The sequence below is a fragment of the Drosophila tropicalis genome, unplaced genomic scaffold (assembly GCF_018151085.1).
Source record: "Drosophila tropicalis isolate 14030-0801.00 unplaced genomic scaffold, ASM1815108v1 contig_694, whole genome shotgun sequence".
Taxonomy (NCBI): domain Eukaryota; kingdom Metazoa; phylum Arthropoda; class Insecta; order Diptera; family Drosophilidae; genus Drosophila; species Drosophila tropicalis.
Window position 1 is genome coordinate 2,332,531 of NW_027173176.1, and position 16,146 is coordinate 2,348,676.

Consider the following 16,146-nt stretch of genomic DNA (forward strand, 5'->3'; position numbering starts at 1 on the left):
AAGAAGAAGCAGACGACATGGAGTAAAGAAAAGAGAAAAAGGAGTCGAGCAGGTTTCCAAGCGTAGAGCGCTGGACGCGACATAGTGTGGCAGCAGGTGCATGCAGCAATTGCAATAGGGAGAGGGCGAGAGTAAAAAACGGACAGCTGATGATGAGACACAGTCGTCGCTTTTGTTGTGGTCGGACAATTAACGAGTTACTTATTATATGAGAAGATCTTCTCTTTGTCTTCGCCTTCTTCTTCAACGTGTAATCGGGGTCACCTATTCGAGCATAAACTTTACCAATTCCCTCAATTCTATGCTAATGAAATCTAAATATTTATGTGCACAGGACAACAAAAACAAAAAAGAAAGAAAAAAAAAGAATTTCAGAATTTCATTGGAAATATTACAATTGAGAAGTCCGAAATCAACACGGCCCATTAGCTCAGTTGGTTAGAGCGTCGTGCTAATAACGCGAAGGTCGCGGGTTCGATCCCCTCATGGGCCAAGATAATATTTTTTTTTTTTTTTTAATATATTGATACATCTCATATGGCTGAAATGTGTTAAAGTTATGGAAAACCTTAACTAATATTTTGTTATCTGTACGTTCAAAAAGTATGTCAAATTCTTTAGCTTTATTTATTATCCAAATGAATCAGAATTCACAGTGCGTCAACGTTTTGCTTGACGCACAGATAAAAACGAGAAGATTGACGAAGGGGGTGCCAGGGGAGAGGACATAACAAGGCGCCACCAACCACCACAAGCAAATATAACCATCATCATATGGAAACTGAAAACATATTCAATTAAATTTATCAAGCAATTATACGCTGATCAGATGGATGATTTCTTACCCCCTCTCTTTCACTCTCTCTCTGTTGTTGGCAGCACCCTCATATGGTAGATGGCTAATCAAGGTTGATGCCTTTTAATCCCCCCCTCCAGGCACCCACACCCCTTACATTCGTCACTTAATTTGTGCACTCAAAACCATTTTAAATCAAATCTATTGAAAATATTTTCGCGATTTCAAAGGAGGGCGCTGGGTCTGCGGTTTGTTATAACCCTCAGCCCTCATCATATGTCAGCGGCAGTAGCAGACGTCAATAATGAAGATGATGATGATGATGTCGACTGTCGACTGTCGACTACCGACTGTCGAATGTCGAAGTTGTCGTCTCTATTGAATGAAATACTGTGCGCGGATGCTGACAATGATGATGATGTTTGAGCAGGGCTCGACAATTGTTGTAGTTGCTTGTTTTTGTTTGTTTCTTGTTTGTTATTTGTCTTGATCGGATGATGCCCCTTGGTATGCCCTACCCCCTATTTTGATACCATTTCACATCACATCCCATCTCATACCGCCTCGTCTCGAGGGAAGGCCACATTTCAAAATTGTGTTCAATATGTTAACAAGGCGAGAGAGGGCCAGTTGCTAGATGAGAGTTGATAACCCACATAAATAAGTATCTTGTATCTTGTGTCTTGTATCTGATATCTGGTATGTGTAATTCACAAATGGCAACACACAGATACATTTTTGACACCCAATAACCAACCAGACAGATGATGAGCAGCAGCAGCAGCAGCAGCTGAAAAAAAAGGTAGCTAAAGATTTCTGTTACTGATAGAGAAACAACACAACTTTCCTTAAAGTTAACGATATCTTAATTCGATGTCTCTTAAGATATCTGGATAAAGATTTTGTTTGCAGTTTGTCAGGAGAGAGAGAGAGAGAGAGAGAGAGAGAGATTCAAATCATACAGATCATATAGACTATATCCATTCAATCATCTATCTCTGTGATGCATCAATTTTGTCAAATTGCTTATTAATTTGATGAGTCCACTTGTCTGAATCGAACTGGGTGAATTGTCTGTTTTAAAAACAATGTTTTTTACACAAATTGCATTTTAAGCTTTACACTATTAATCGAAAAACAGTTGCTCATAAACGCACAGTGGAATCCATATATATAGAAGGAGGAAAAACACTTTTAATTCAAATTTTCACTCTCACTTTGGATATTTATTTTATTTTATTTTCGTTTTTTTTTTTTTGGGTTCCTTGAAATACAAAGAAAACACAAAAATCATAAAGCCAAAAAAAAAAAACCACAACAAGGTGAAAATATGACGCAAAAAAATACAACAAAAAGAAAAACCAAATATAAAAGAAATAAGATGACCGAGAAAGAAAAAAAAAACAACAAGAAAAAACAAATTATGCAAAATGGACAGAAGCAGAAAAAAGAGAAGAGTGTGAGGAACAAGCATCGAGGAGTGAAGAGTATAAAGAAAGACGATTAGGCGATTTACGGAATGAAAATAAAATCCAATAAAACGTGATTATGACTAAAGGCAGAGGGATGAATAGAGGGGAAAGAAAGGTGCTTACAGGGCAGGACAAAGGCGACACAGAGTGATTAAAGGACTGAAGGAGTTTGGGAGGGGGGATGCACAGACAGATGTTTGACAAAACAACAGCAGTTTGCATATTTCAACGAAAAGTTCACTTGCATCCCATCGAATCTGCAAAAGATACAAGATACAGTATCTTCTGGTTCGCTTTGTTTCGTTGCCTCGTTTACTGTTGCTGCTGCTGTTGCTCGTGCCACATTAAAAACTAACTGCATATCCTGCAAACAGGAAGGATTTTTTGAACTTCACCTGCCAAAACACACACACACACGCACAGTGATAGAGCAAATAAGAGAGATGGAGGAAAAAAAAAAGAAACGGAACAAAAAAGCGAAGTAAAAGGAACCTCTTCAAGCCACATGCCGTCCTTTGACTCAAATTACGTTTTCGCTTCTTATGCATACATACATACGTATACACATACATACTTATATATGTATATAGAAAACTTACTTAATAATTATTATGATATGCCATTACTTTACCTTTTACCTTACTGCCATACCTCTTGTTCGCTTCCGTTCCGAGAGTCGTTTCCCGACCACGACAATAAAGCTACCCCAAAAAAAAAAAACCAACAAAATATGAGCTCAGGTAATACCTTTACATAGGTAGATACTTGCATACAGCTGCATACATACATACATCTATGTATGTTTGTATATTGGCAATGTCAATGTGCCGCTGCGGTGCGGTTTCTAAAACCAAAAGGCATCCCGAGTCACCTACTCATCAGTTGCCCCTTACTCGCATCCCCTCTCCATGGCAATTTCAATTCAATCCAATCCAAGTTTAAAATGTATGAACACATTTGGCATACAAAGTGACTTCACTTCTTTTGCCATGGACAAAACGGAAAGTGTCCGTTCCCCATAACCATACCCTGTGTGAGATAAACGGAGAGGGGGTATATTGTGATCCTTGCCAATCGGCAATTGCCTAGTATAATTATAAAAGGCTAGCAGCACTTGGTCAGCTCATAGGGGTTTAACATTTGGTACTAAGTATCTCAAAGTGCAAGCGCCAAAGTCAGATCAGGTATATATGTATGTATGTAGGGAGACCAACCAAAAGGAACCACGACAAGAGTCGCCGAGACGAGGCACAAGCCAATGGGCTAAAAGGAGTCGGGAGTGGTGCTGGTGCTGGTGTCGGTGGGTGAATGTGATACGCTTGGTGCATAACAATGCAACATTCTCGCTAGCTAGCAGCTAGCAACCACAAGTCAAAGCCATGGTATCGAGCCAAAGTATCTGCCACTTCTTGCTAGACAACAAATTGGCCTGTCCAAGCAACAGAACAACAACAAAAAAAACTCACACCTTGCAAAAAAAAAAAAAGAAACGAAAAGCGAAGCATGTGTTTAAATCGGTCTCCCTCTCTCTCTCTCTCTCTCTCTCTTGTTGGCTCACTCTCTTATACATACAACTGTTCAAACATGTTCGTTTCAATGCACTTAATTCTCTTATAAATGAACAGCTGTTCGAACATGTTGCATATAAGAGAGCATGGCCAAACATGTTAATTAGAAGAGATTGCTTAGTCGGCCGAGACAGAGGTTTGTTGGAATCCCACACGATCAATGCATCAGCGGTGGATGGTGTGAAGGAGGGTGAAGGAGATGAAGTGGGGGGTAGACCGGATCATGAGTGTTTTAATAATATGATGAAATAGCAAAGCACAAGAGTGCCAAGTGCCGCACACACACTCAGACAGACACACGCACACATGACCAAATCGACATCCTTACCGACAGTTTATTATTCCATCCCATCGTTTAACTAACTAAAATGTACTAGTTTTTATCCAGGTCCATTAATTTAAAGTAAACCATTCAAATGAAATCCATTACAGTTTATATTTCAGTCATTTTGGGTGTCCATTTGGCTTGCAAACACACACACACACACACACACACACAGCTTAGTCACATGGTATGCCCCAAACACCCTAGGCTCAGAATTCAAAACCATCCTGTGTGCATACAATGTTGGACTCTTTTTTGGCTCAATATATGTATGTATGACCCTCAGCCTCTGCCCACCAGCCAACCACACTCTGAAACCTACACATAATGCCATTTTGAAAAGCTTATCCAAAAAATATTTGCATAAGATTCAAACTGCATGCAAGAAACGTTTTAAGGACCCTCCAACTAAGTCCACTCCAGCTCCCATTCCCCCACCCACCAATGAAATAAAATGCAATTTACCCAAATGAAACAAAATAACTGAATTCCACCCTGTAAGACTAGAACCAGACCCAGAACCATCAGCACCATCGAGCCATCCGCCCGTCCACCCCACTCAGTCGCATCACTATTTCCGCCTGCCATCTCCTCATGATGATGGCTGCAGCCGAGTGGCCTTTGGATGGTTGCAAAAGTTTTGTTCCAAGTTTTTGGCAGTCAAGTGTGGAGTTCATATTTGTGTTGGAATTTCCATTTCCCCACCGGCCTTCGCCTCACCCAAAGCACCATTACCTTCTCCTTCTTCTTCTACTACTACTACATCTTCATGATGTTCTGCTTGTATTTGTTTTTGGGCCATTCAGTTACCTAATTGTATGAAAATACTTGGATCCTTTTTTGGTTCTTGGTCTCAGGCAAATGGGAATTTAAGCCTGTGCAATGCAAGATGGAAACCGCAAACTGAAGGTGTTGTATGATTCGGCTCCATTTGTGATGTCAATTTTGGTTTGAGTTATTGGCTTAGTCCTTGAAAAGTGTCGACTTGGGTGCCACCACCTTGACTCTGCTCCTCCACCTCCTCTTCTTGAGGGCTTTGCAGCATCTCCTTTTTTTTTGGCATTTTCGAAATGCAGCGAAGCATTTGACAGCCTTGGCATATGCAAAAATTTACATTTGAATTAAATATTTGACACCAGCAGCAGCAGCAGCAGCATCAGCATCAGGCGGCAGCCCAACAATCCTTAAAAATCCTTGGCTACAGCTGGGCGAACATTCCGTCCGACCTCTGCACTACCCCCGCTTTCATTTTGACTGGCTCTTCGGTGTGTCCCTCTGGTAGCCTCATCAACCGCAATGGCATTCTCATGGAAGCCTTTTTGCCTTTGACTCTATACTGGGTTTGCAATTTCTGCAGATTAACTTTATCCTTTTTTTCATATCTCGCTCTTTCTCACTCTCTCCCTCTCTCTCTCTCTCTACCTCTCTCTATCTATCTCTTTCTCTGTGTCCTTTTCTTTTTCTTTTCATTTTTATACCCTTGCAGAGGGTATTATAAAATTGGTCAGATGTTTGTAACGCACAGAAGGAGACGTTTCCGACCCCATAAAGTATATATATTCTTGATCAGCATGAGAAGCTAAGTCGATATAGCCATGTCCGTCTGTCCGTCTGTCCGTCTGTCCGTCGGTGCGTACGCGTTTTACTCAGCCATCTTAAGAGCTATCGGGATGAAATTTTTTTGGGAGCTTTTTTTTACCCGGGTGAGATAAAGTATGAAAATCTTTGGGATCGGACTACTATATCATATAGCTCTGGAACAAAAATTTTTGCAAAAATTGGAGTATCCCCATGAAATTCACCAATATAATAGAATTTGATATAAAATCTCAGATCCCAAAATTTGACCCTGATCGGATAAATAGAACACAAGTTACAGTCTATATAAATCGGTTCAATCGCTGCCGGCAGCTCTGCTTGCTGCCTACTACGTCATCATCAAATCAACAGAGCACATGCATACTCACACAGACGCAACGCTACATAAACTGTATGTGTATGCGTGCGTTGCTTTGCTTAGGGAATGAGGGAAGAAGAAGAACAAATTGTACATAGTATGAAGAGTAAAATTGTTTTGTTTGTATATTAATGAATTGAGTTGCAGAAAACAAATTTTGAACATGTGAAATTATTATTGTCAAGGACTGCAAGGGTATATAAACTTCGGCATAGCCGAATTTAACTTCTTTGATATTTATACCCTTGCAGAGGGTATTATAAAATTGGTCAGATGTTTGTAACGCACAGAAGGAGACGTTTCCGACCCCATAAAGTATATATATTCTTGATCAGCATGAGAAGCTAAGTCGATATAGCCATGTCCGTCTGTCCGTCTGTCCGTCTGTCCGTCTGTCCGTCTGTCCGTCTGTCCGTCTGTCCGTCTGTCCGTCGGTGCGTACGCGTTTTACTCAGCCATCTTAAGAGCTATCGGGATGAAATTTTTTTTGGGAGCTTTTTTTTACCCGGGTGAGATAAAGTATGAAAATCTTTGGGATCGGACTACTATATCATATAGCTCTGGAACAAAAATTTTTGCAAAAATTGGAGTATCCCCATGAAATTCACCAATATAATAGAATTTGATATAAAATCTCAGATCCCAAAATTTGACCCTGATCGGATAAATAGAACACAAGTTACAGTCTATATAAATCGGTTCAATCGCTGCCGGCAGCTCTGCTTGCTGCCTACTACGTCATCATCAAATCAACAGAGCACATGCATACACACACAGACGCAACGCTACATAAACTGTATGTGTATGCGTGCGTTGCTTTGCTTAGGGAATGAGGGAAGAAGAAGAACAAATTGTACATAGTATGAAGAGTAAAATTGTTTTGTTTGTATATTAATGAATTGAGCTGCAGAAAACAAATTTTGAACATGTGAAATTATTATTGTCAAGGACTGCAAGGGTATATAAACTTCGGCATAGCCGAATTTAACTTCTTTGATATTTTTTATTTAACGTGGTTGCAGACATAAAACTGCAAGTGTGCCAGGCTTCTATTTTGGAGTGGAACCTATTTTCTGTAAATTTATTAAGTGGCGCCAGGCAAAGGATTATAAATAACAAATTGCATAAGAAATTGTTTAAATGAAATCCTTTTTGGCAACTCTAAAAATGAAAATTTAATTAAGACTGTTAAAATTGAGTTGAGCAAAAATCTCAATGCCCTTTCCATAACCTTATCCAGTCATCCTTATACATACATAGGTCAAAGGTATTTACTTTTGTATCATTTAGAGAGGATAAAGGGAAATACGTCGCAGTAGCCAGGATCCCATCTGATTCAGTGAAGAGAAGTAAAACCACATATTCTAATCCTAAAGTGGCATTTTTTTGATTTTTTGATGTTAATGTTGACCACCGAGGAATTGTTGTTTCTTTTTCACACCATAGAGTGGTCCATCCTAATGGCATATCAGTGTCATATTTTCTTGAAAATTTGCAAGTTTGTTTTACATTTTTGCCTAGATTTTAATTAAATCAAAATATCTTAGAATGAATAAGAGTGCCTGCATACATAGTTTTGCTGTGTGTGTGTGTGTGTGTGTGTGTGTGTGTGTGTGTGTGGGGGTCCGAGTGGAGGGTGTGGCCTATGATCGTTGCAATGGCGATACAAAATATTCTCAACCATTTCAATACAAAATTTCATGCAGGCAGCAGCAGCACAGCATCAACGTCATCATCATGAAGAACTTGTAACTGACCAACAGATGGGTCAAGTAACTTAAAGAAAACCCGTTTCCAGAGTTCTGGTTCTGGGCTCTCTTTCTTACACTCGCTATCTCTATCTCTTGCTTATTTGTGATTGGAAGAGACCAAGACCAAAAAGAAGAATTAAAGAAAGAAAGAAAAACGCCAAGACGAAGAACTACCTGATTAGGGTCTTTCGCTCTCTCTCTCTCTCTCTTTCTTTATCGTTCTTTTTTTCTCCGTGTCTCTGTTTCTTTCTCACACTATGTGACTCAACAGGCAGGCTCAGCAGCAGAGGTCAGAGGAGTCATTAAGTCAGAAACCACAACATCATTAATAAAGGAACACGAAGAGGGTCCTTCCATAAAACCAAAATACCAACAGTACGGTAAAACGTAACCAGAAGAAAGGAAGGAGGGGCGAGGGAAAGGGTAGCGTAACTATTGTCCTAATGGTTAACACGTCAAGGCTAATGAGCCGCAACGTAGATTAATTTGTGGGAAAATTTGTTTGTCTTTGTCTTATGCCACAGCTGGTCATTCTTTAGCCTCCACCTCAGTGACCCAAGTTAGTGGGCCACCTAGTTGAACTAAGCCTCTTATAGCTTAGTTACAGTCAGTTTCTCTTTTCAAATCTTTCACTTTGATAAAGTAAAGTAAATATGTATTCCCCCTCCCCTCTCGGAGGAATTGCACCTGCTTGAGCAATAGAAAAATCTCTGTCTCTTGGCTTTAATTTTTTCTGTTTCGATTTCAGCTGTTTTTTCTTTTGTGAGGGTCGGAAAAACTTCAAACGATGCTCAAGATTCACTTTCAAAACATATTTAGAGTAAGATGATAAAATGTATCAAACACTTGTCGATAGATGTGGAGACACACACAACAACAACTTATGCTAATGGCGCGTACCAAAATAGAAGAACATTTCGAAAAAAAACAACATAAAGAACTAAATTGAGGGAGATACGAAAACAATTCATAAAAAAATTACATAACATTTGTGTGAGTGCCTATGTGACCCCAACCCCAACCTCGAACTTCTGATGCGGCAGAGGCACAATAAAAATTAGAGTGCGCAGGCGCAACGGCAGCCGGAACTCATTTAAATATGTATTCATGCAATGATGAAGGAATTACAGGAACCTTTTGTGGTTATTAGTGAGTGAGGGGAAGTCTTCATATGGCAAAGTGTGTTGTTGTGCATCTTTAAAAAGGTGGCAATAGATCATAGTCTGGCGCCAGCTGGGGAACAGGGCAAATCCAGAGGGCCAGAGGGCAGGACGATTGCCCCATTGTTTCCTTGTGATGTTCGGGATGGGGGGAAGGGCGCGACTTGTTAAAATCATAAATCAAATGTATAATTGACTTGAATTTTCTATTTACTCCTCTCCTCTCCCCTAGTTGGAGTGAAAGTACATAGTTAGGCTACTGATGATGCATTATGGAATATGTATTCCATACCCCTCCAAAAGTGCTCACAGTTAGGGGAAAAGATTCCATTAAGAGACTTCATATATCAACTAGTAGGTGGATAGTGAATAAAATGCAAATGAAAAACATTATTCACAAATTATTTCAAGAAAGAAGAAATTTTTGAATTTAAGTTTTCCGAATGTAACTGTTTCTTCTCTGTATATTTTATATTGGACAGCCGCTTTCATTAGGTTTTCACTGTGTGATTTGAATAATATATTTTCAAATCATAAACTTTCCATCTGCATTTAGTCCAACTTGTTTCTATGCAAGTTCATGTTTTCAAATTCGGCGGCTCTTTTTGCTGGCAATGAACTTTTCGTCTAGTTAATGCGGTCATTTCCCCATATGAAATGAATGAATATTTCATTGCATCCCATGCCGTCCTTTACCACCCCCTTACCGTGCCGTTCGTCCGCTAGCTCTCTACCATAGCATAAATGTTTCATATAGATTTAAATATCATCATCTCCTGTTGTAATTTTTCAATGCAATTGCATAAACAAAACAAAACTCTGTGTGTGAATGATGCAGAATTTCTAAAACGGCATTTTCCGTTTTTCACTTTTCATTTTTGATTTACCCCCATTGTGCCCCTCTTTCTGTTTTACATACTGTATCAGTTAAGTGTATGTGTGTGTGTGTGTGTGTGTACTCTGTGAGTGAGCAATTTATTACCTGCCATTTACCGTTTCTCATTATTAATTGCATCGCAATTAATCAGTTTTACTTGCGTTCACCGAGGCGTATACGCAACGAACCCCAAAGCGTGGTGTGCGGCAAGTGTGTGTGTGTGTGTGTGTGTGTGGGAGTGCGAAAGAGTGTGTGTGTGTGTGTGTGTAGTTGCCACCTCTCCACCCAACAGAGCAGACATGAAAATTTTTGAATGAATTGAAATGCAAATTGTAAATAAACATTTTAGAGAGAAAATTTGGGTCTTTAAGAGAATATCTCTGTCGGTCGTTGTACGTATGTGTGTGTATGTATGTACATGTACGTATGTGTGTGTATGTATGTACATGTACGTATGTCTGTGTGTGTGAGTGAAGAGTGTGAAATCGGAAATGTTTGTCTCCGCTACGTGTCCTGTGTCGTCTGTCGTCTGTCCTGACTGTCGTTTCTTTCGTTCCGCAGGACGTGGCAATAAAATGCATCGCCAGTTTCCCGTTGTTCGTGTCGTCCTTGCTTCATGTTATTTTCTTATTACGAAATATTTTCCCTTTATTTCAAGTTTTCTCCACCGTTTTCTGTCTTTTTACTCAATAAAACTTTTTGATTTCCGCTCGAATAGACAAAACTTTTTAATGCGGATGTTCTGGTAGCGAAACCAAAGCGAAAAACGAAAGAATAAAAAACTCAAATCGAAATCAAATCAAATTGAATCGAAGGCAAAAACAAAAGAACCGAAAGCACGAAGTAGTGATGGTGGGTGGTAGTAGTCAGTCAGTCAGTCAAACAGTCAGTCAGCTAGCCAAAATAGAAAGCATTTAAATGTACAATTTTGTACAGAATAACACCTGCAACAACTGATATCAGGCCATCACACCATCGGACACGGGCACCGACACCTGCCCAAATCGCCCCAAGTTCCCATTTAAATTCAATTGGATTAGTACAACGAAAAGCACACGCGAGAGACGACAAGAGCATGAGGAATAGTGTGAATGAATCCGCAGTCAGGGACAATTTCAGTATTCGGATGATGATGAAGACAAAAGCGGCCCTTCTCCCTTCTACCGATCTATGGCATCCCATTCCATCTATTCATCTATTCATTCATTCATACACTCACCTCATTTACCAATTGGCCATTGAAACGTTCTGTGTGTGTGTGTGGGGCTTCCCGTCAAATATTTAAGTAAATGTTGCTATTTTATGCACTACCTCAACCCAATAGCGATTCCGTTTTTCGATTTTGATGTGGATTTCTTTTTAAAAATTTTTTTTTTTTTGTTTCTTTTTGTATTCTTTTTTGTTGCTGTAGAAATCAAAACAATCAAACGAAGAATGACCAATGCCAGAGGTAGAGTCAGGTAGCCAGGCAGCCAGAATGGCAAACAATGTCGGCATTATCATTGATTGATTCAATGGAGGACACACACAAGTTAACCCCTCACAAATATACATGCATACATATATTTAAATCCATTTGGCGGCTATAAAGTCGAAGGTAGTATAACTTCGATCGTCACATAATTTGCTAATCTCACTTACCTTCTGTCTAAGATGTTGGGGGAGTTTTTTGGTATTCATTTCTGCTCTCTGTTTCGGTTTTCTTGGCGAGCTTATGTAAGGGACGAAAATAGCGTTATTAACATGCTTAACTGCACTTGAGCTTAGGGAATAGGAGACAAAAACGACAGCTAACTAAGTGGAGGGCACATCAACGGTAGAGCAGAGAAGATGTGAATAATGCAAGCACATTTCGCTCGTGCCAACTTGGGAAATTGAGACCAGTAGCACGAAAAGTACGAAAAGTACAGGAGATGGAGGAGTAAGAAAAAGATAAGGTTGAGGATGAAAACAGAAACCGAAGCCGAAAAACAAGAGACGACGACGACAACGACGACGACGACAACAAGACAAAGGGCAAAAACGAAAAGAAACGGCGAGCAACCAATATAAACCGGAAGAAGCGCACAAGGCATTTAATGTGGAGGTATGAGGAGGATGAAGAGGATGATGCTGCTGTTGCAGCTGGAGGAATCTGAATCTGATAGGAGGACCAAAAAGTAAGTAAGCACAAGCACATCATCTCAAGCATATCCGGGGCAAGTGCACACACACACACCATGCCAAAAGAAGACTGAGGGAGCAAGAGATGGGGAGAGGGGAGCACGGGGAGGTAAGAATAGAAAGTGTTGACGCTTCCAGCTGCCCCGCTGATGGAGCAGAAGCAGAGGGATGGGAGGGTTAATAAGCGATATGGCAATGCGATAACGAGTTGCTGAGAGCGGAGGGTGGGATGGTTGATGGAGTTTGAGTTGGAGTTGAAGTTGAAGATGGAACGAAATGGAACGGTACGTGTGCATGTTTGGATTAAGCTGATTCCTGGCCTGGCATTACTTGTGTGGCACTCGAAAAGTGCTTACCGGGTGGTTACCTACCAACCAACCAACCAACCATCTTGTCTCTTTCTCGTCTCAGCTTTCATCGCTGATGATGTTGCTGCTGCTGTTTTGTTTCGTCCTGCTAATGGCTGTGACGGGACATGTTCTCGTTCCTGTCCCAGGCACGTACTCCAACTGCTGCTGCTGCTGCTGTTCGTTGTTGTTGCCGCTGTTGCTTGTTTGGCTCCTTGTTAACACTGATTAAGTGCAACTTTGATGGTAAACGGCTTAAATGGAAAGCAGAAACCACCCAGGCAGCTGTCCTTTTGTGAATCATCGTTGGCATCATAATGAGCAGCATTCCTTAATAGTTTCCCAGAAATCCTTTGACTGCAAATTGGACTCGGTTGGTCGAATGATCATGGCCAATGAATGCTGCATGTGCAAATTCGTTGATCATCATATCATGATGATGACCCCCCTCCTCCGAAAATTCATCTTTTCCTAGGGCATCTGCATTAGCAGCACGCGTAGACCCACACACACACACACACACACACAGACGCACAAAAGGACTCTTTCTTACCCTCGTCGTCGCCTTTGCCCTTGCCCTCTCGTCCTGACTGTGCACACACACATGTTATCGTGTCGTGTCGTGTCCTGTCCTGACAGGAAGCGCACTGATTGAGAGCGGGGGCAAATCTCTGTTATTTTTTTTTTTTTTTTCACTCCGGGGCAGATGTTTTCCTTCAGCTCAAATCGGGGACGCGTGCGCAAAAGCAGGAAGACATTCCATCGTATCGGAAGTGCTACAGGGGCAGGGAAAGGGACTGGGGGTAGGGGGCCCCCTTTCATTTCATTTATTCGTGCGCCCGATGTTTTGTTTTCGTGAGGTTAAATACCTTTTAAATAGTTTTTGGATTTTTGAACAGAAAAAAATTTATTATTCCTTTGAGAAGGCAAACCAAACAAATTCCAGTGAATTTGATCCTTGTTTCATTTCATTGATTATTATTATTATTTTTATTATTATTACTTTTACGGGGAGCAAAGGTTTCAGCACAAAGAAGAAGAAAATGACAAGTGGTTTCTATCACTTGCTGCCATTGGAAAGTCGGCTGGGAGGGATATAAATATGTAAAATAGTTTTACTAAAAAGTAATCGAATTCCGACACAAAAGGAGACTATGATTAAGTTTGTTTCCCCTTTCGAAAACAAAAATATAAATAAGAATTGCTAATACGTCTGATTTTAAAAAGTTCTAAAAGTTTGTGAAATATCACATTTTCTTGATTCTGTGTTATGAAATTCAATTTCTATTTGAAAATTCAAGCAGGAGTAGCCTTGGCGCTCTGTTATTATTTTGATGTCGCCAAGCTGCACTCTGCTTCTCATTTAAGGTAGGACTTATCCACAATGAGTAAATGCAATTAAGTGTATGATATTAATTTCGCTTGGTTCATAAATTTCAAAATCATATGCTTCATTCACCTGCTGCCCACTGACCTGGTCAGTACACTGAGATAAACTGGTATATTGCACCATTTGGCCCTATTCTTACCCTACCCTCGCCCATGTCGTCGTCTCTTTCATTCAAGTAATTAGATTTTAGAGCCAAGCCTTGCACTTTTACTCCATGAGTTGGATGTGTGTGTGTGTGTAGTAGTAGTCTGGGTGTGTGTGTGTGTGTGGCCTTTCATTGCTAAAACTTGCCGTGCTAAACAGTTTTCATTTCTCTTATTTTTTGTTTTTTGGCCAGCTCACTTTCTAATTAGTGCACCGCAAAATATGAGCCTGACCACTATCAGTTGGTTGGAATCTGACCTCGCCTTAGCCAACTCTCCCTCTCGCTCTCCCTCTCTCGCTCACTCACTCACTAGACAGCAACAAAGTATAAGCTAAAATGGGATCGGAGTCGGGGAGCTGATTTTCAATTAAATTTCGACTTACAAATCAATAAACCAACATTTTCAACACAATTCATTTAAGGGTAGAGGAACAATAAGAGAGTAAGTGGGGGAAGTGTGTAAGAAGGTTGAGGAGGATTGAGGAGCAGACAGGAGCTGCGTGTATCCTTATACACATACATATGTGTGCACCTGGACTAAATGAGGAGGAAACAGACGAACAGACGACCAGGCTAGGAGCTGGCACTCTGGTGAAAGGGCAGACAATTTCGAATTGAGGCCGCTGCTGCCACCGCCGCCACCGCCACCGCCGCGGCGTGTGCAACTCGACACCGGAACAAGTGGCAGAATAAGCAGCAGGGTCTTTAAGTGTGGTATGGGTAAAACAAGGTGCACAGTGCACAGTAAAGACAAGCTAAATGAAACGGATTTCAAGTTCTTCATTTAGTTCAGTGTTCAGTGTCAAAATTAAAATGGACCCTGATTGGATCGTATCTTCCGCTTTAGCAGTTTTGTTCATTAGCATGGCATCTCCACTGTAGTATTCCGCTTTTTGTCCAAGCCAAATGAAGCGCTGCTTCCTCTTACACAACATTGTCCCTGTCCCTATGTCCTGTCATACTGGGGCGTAAAGTGTGTTTAATGCTCAGCGAGGAAAACATTTGGCGGCATTATCGGGTCAGGCACGCGCATGAGGGGCAACAACAACAATAACACCAACAACAGAAGCAAGCAGCAGGCAACAAGGACAATGGACAATGAGCTCGACATCCTGCCAAGGGTATGAATCGCTGTACTGCATTAATTGGTTCACTGATTTTTTATGGCCAACTGGCAACAGGAGCTACAGCAGTGGAGGGATAAACTTCTCCTACTCCTCCTCCTATTCCCCCGCGTTGTGCCCACATCTACATCAAGAGTGCTTCCAACGGTTGCTTCTTTTTCCGTTTTCAACCTGTCGACCGCAGTGGCAGGATAATCGACAAGAGCCGCCATAGAGTTGACCAAATGGAAGCTGCCACATTTGTACCAAGAAAATGTGGACTATTCGATAAACAGGAAAGAAGGAAAAAGGACAAAATGCCAAGGGACAAAAGTAAGCATCGAAGATGTAAGAAATAAAGCCAAACCAATATATGTATAAATATAACCCCCCCTTCCCCTTTGCGCCTCTCATCGCACTCATCCTGCGCTTGCTTTCGCCAAGAAAAAAACAAGTCTCAGCTGGCAGGACTAACGAGCGGAAAACGATATTACAACAAACCCCATAACTTGTGCCCGTTCTTGTGCCTGGCTTGGCGCATCCTTGGCTGTGGCAGATGAAAGCGGCCAAATCTCATTAAAACTGAATCGAAATGGTAATTTGAGTTCTTCACAAACAGATCCTGGCATGCACTGCAAGATTTCCGATTGCCGATTGAGTTTGATAGCATAAAACAGGCCAAACCCCATGCACCATGTGCCACATATTCATCTCATGAGTGTGCCTGTGTGCGTGTGTGAGTGTGTGCCAAGGACTTTGTTTGCCAAGATGTCTACAAATGGCAGCCGCAAGCCAAAGAAAAACAGCTAAAGGGAAAGAATAAATGCGTATGGAACAAACAAGGACATTTGCAAAGGGAGCGACGTAGAAAGGACAAGGTGTGATTTGTGTGTTTCGGTTTCACAAAATGCGGGCAGGTGGTTTCCACTCCATCGTGGTGATGTAGTAGTAGTAATAGTAGGAGTAGTAGCTGAAGTGGTGGTTCTCTGGTGGTGGTTAAGGATTTGAGTTGTCATTGACATGAATGACATGTTATCTACTTGAATCTAATTGCAATCTATTTTGCAATATCCTACCAATTGACACTAGGTA

The 16,146-nt window shown here is 40.9% G+C and overlaps 1 protein-coding gene and 1 non-coding gene across 2 annotated transcripts in view; both read left to right on the forward strand.

Annotated features, from left to right (window-relative positions):
- Positions 1-16,146, forward strand: part of LOC137578870 (SEC14-like protein 2) — a 148,703-nt gene that overhangs the window by 117,919 nt on the left and 14,638 nt on the right. The window lies entirely within an intron of this gene.
- On the forward strand, positions 420-493 carry TRNAI-AAU (transfer RNA isoleucine (anticodon AAU)). Its single transcript has one exon. It is a non-coding gene; the product is annotated as a tRNA-Ile (tRNA).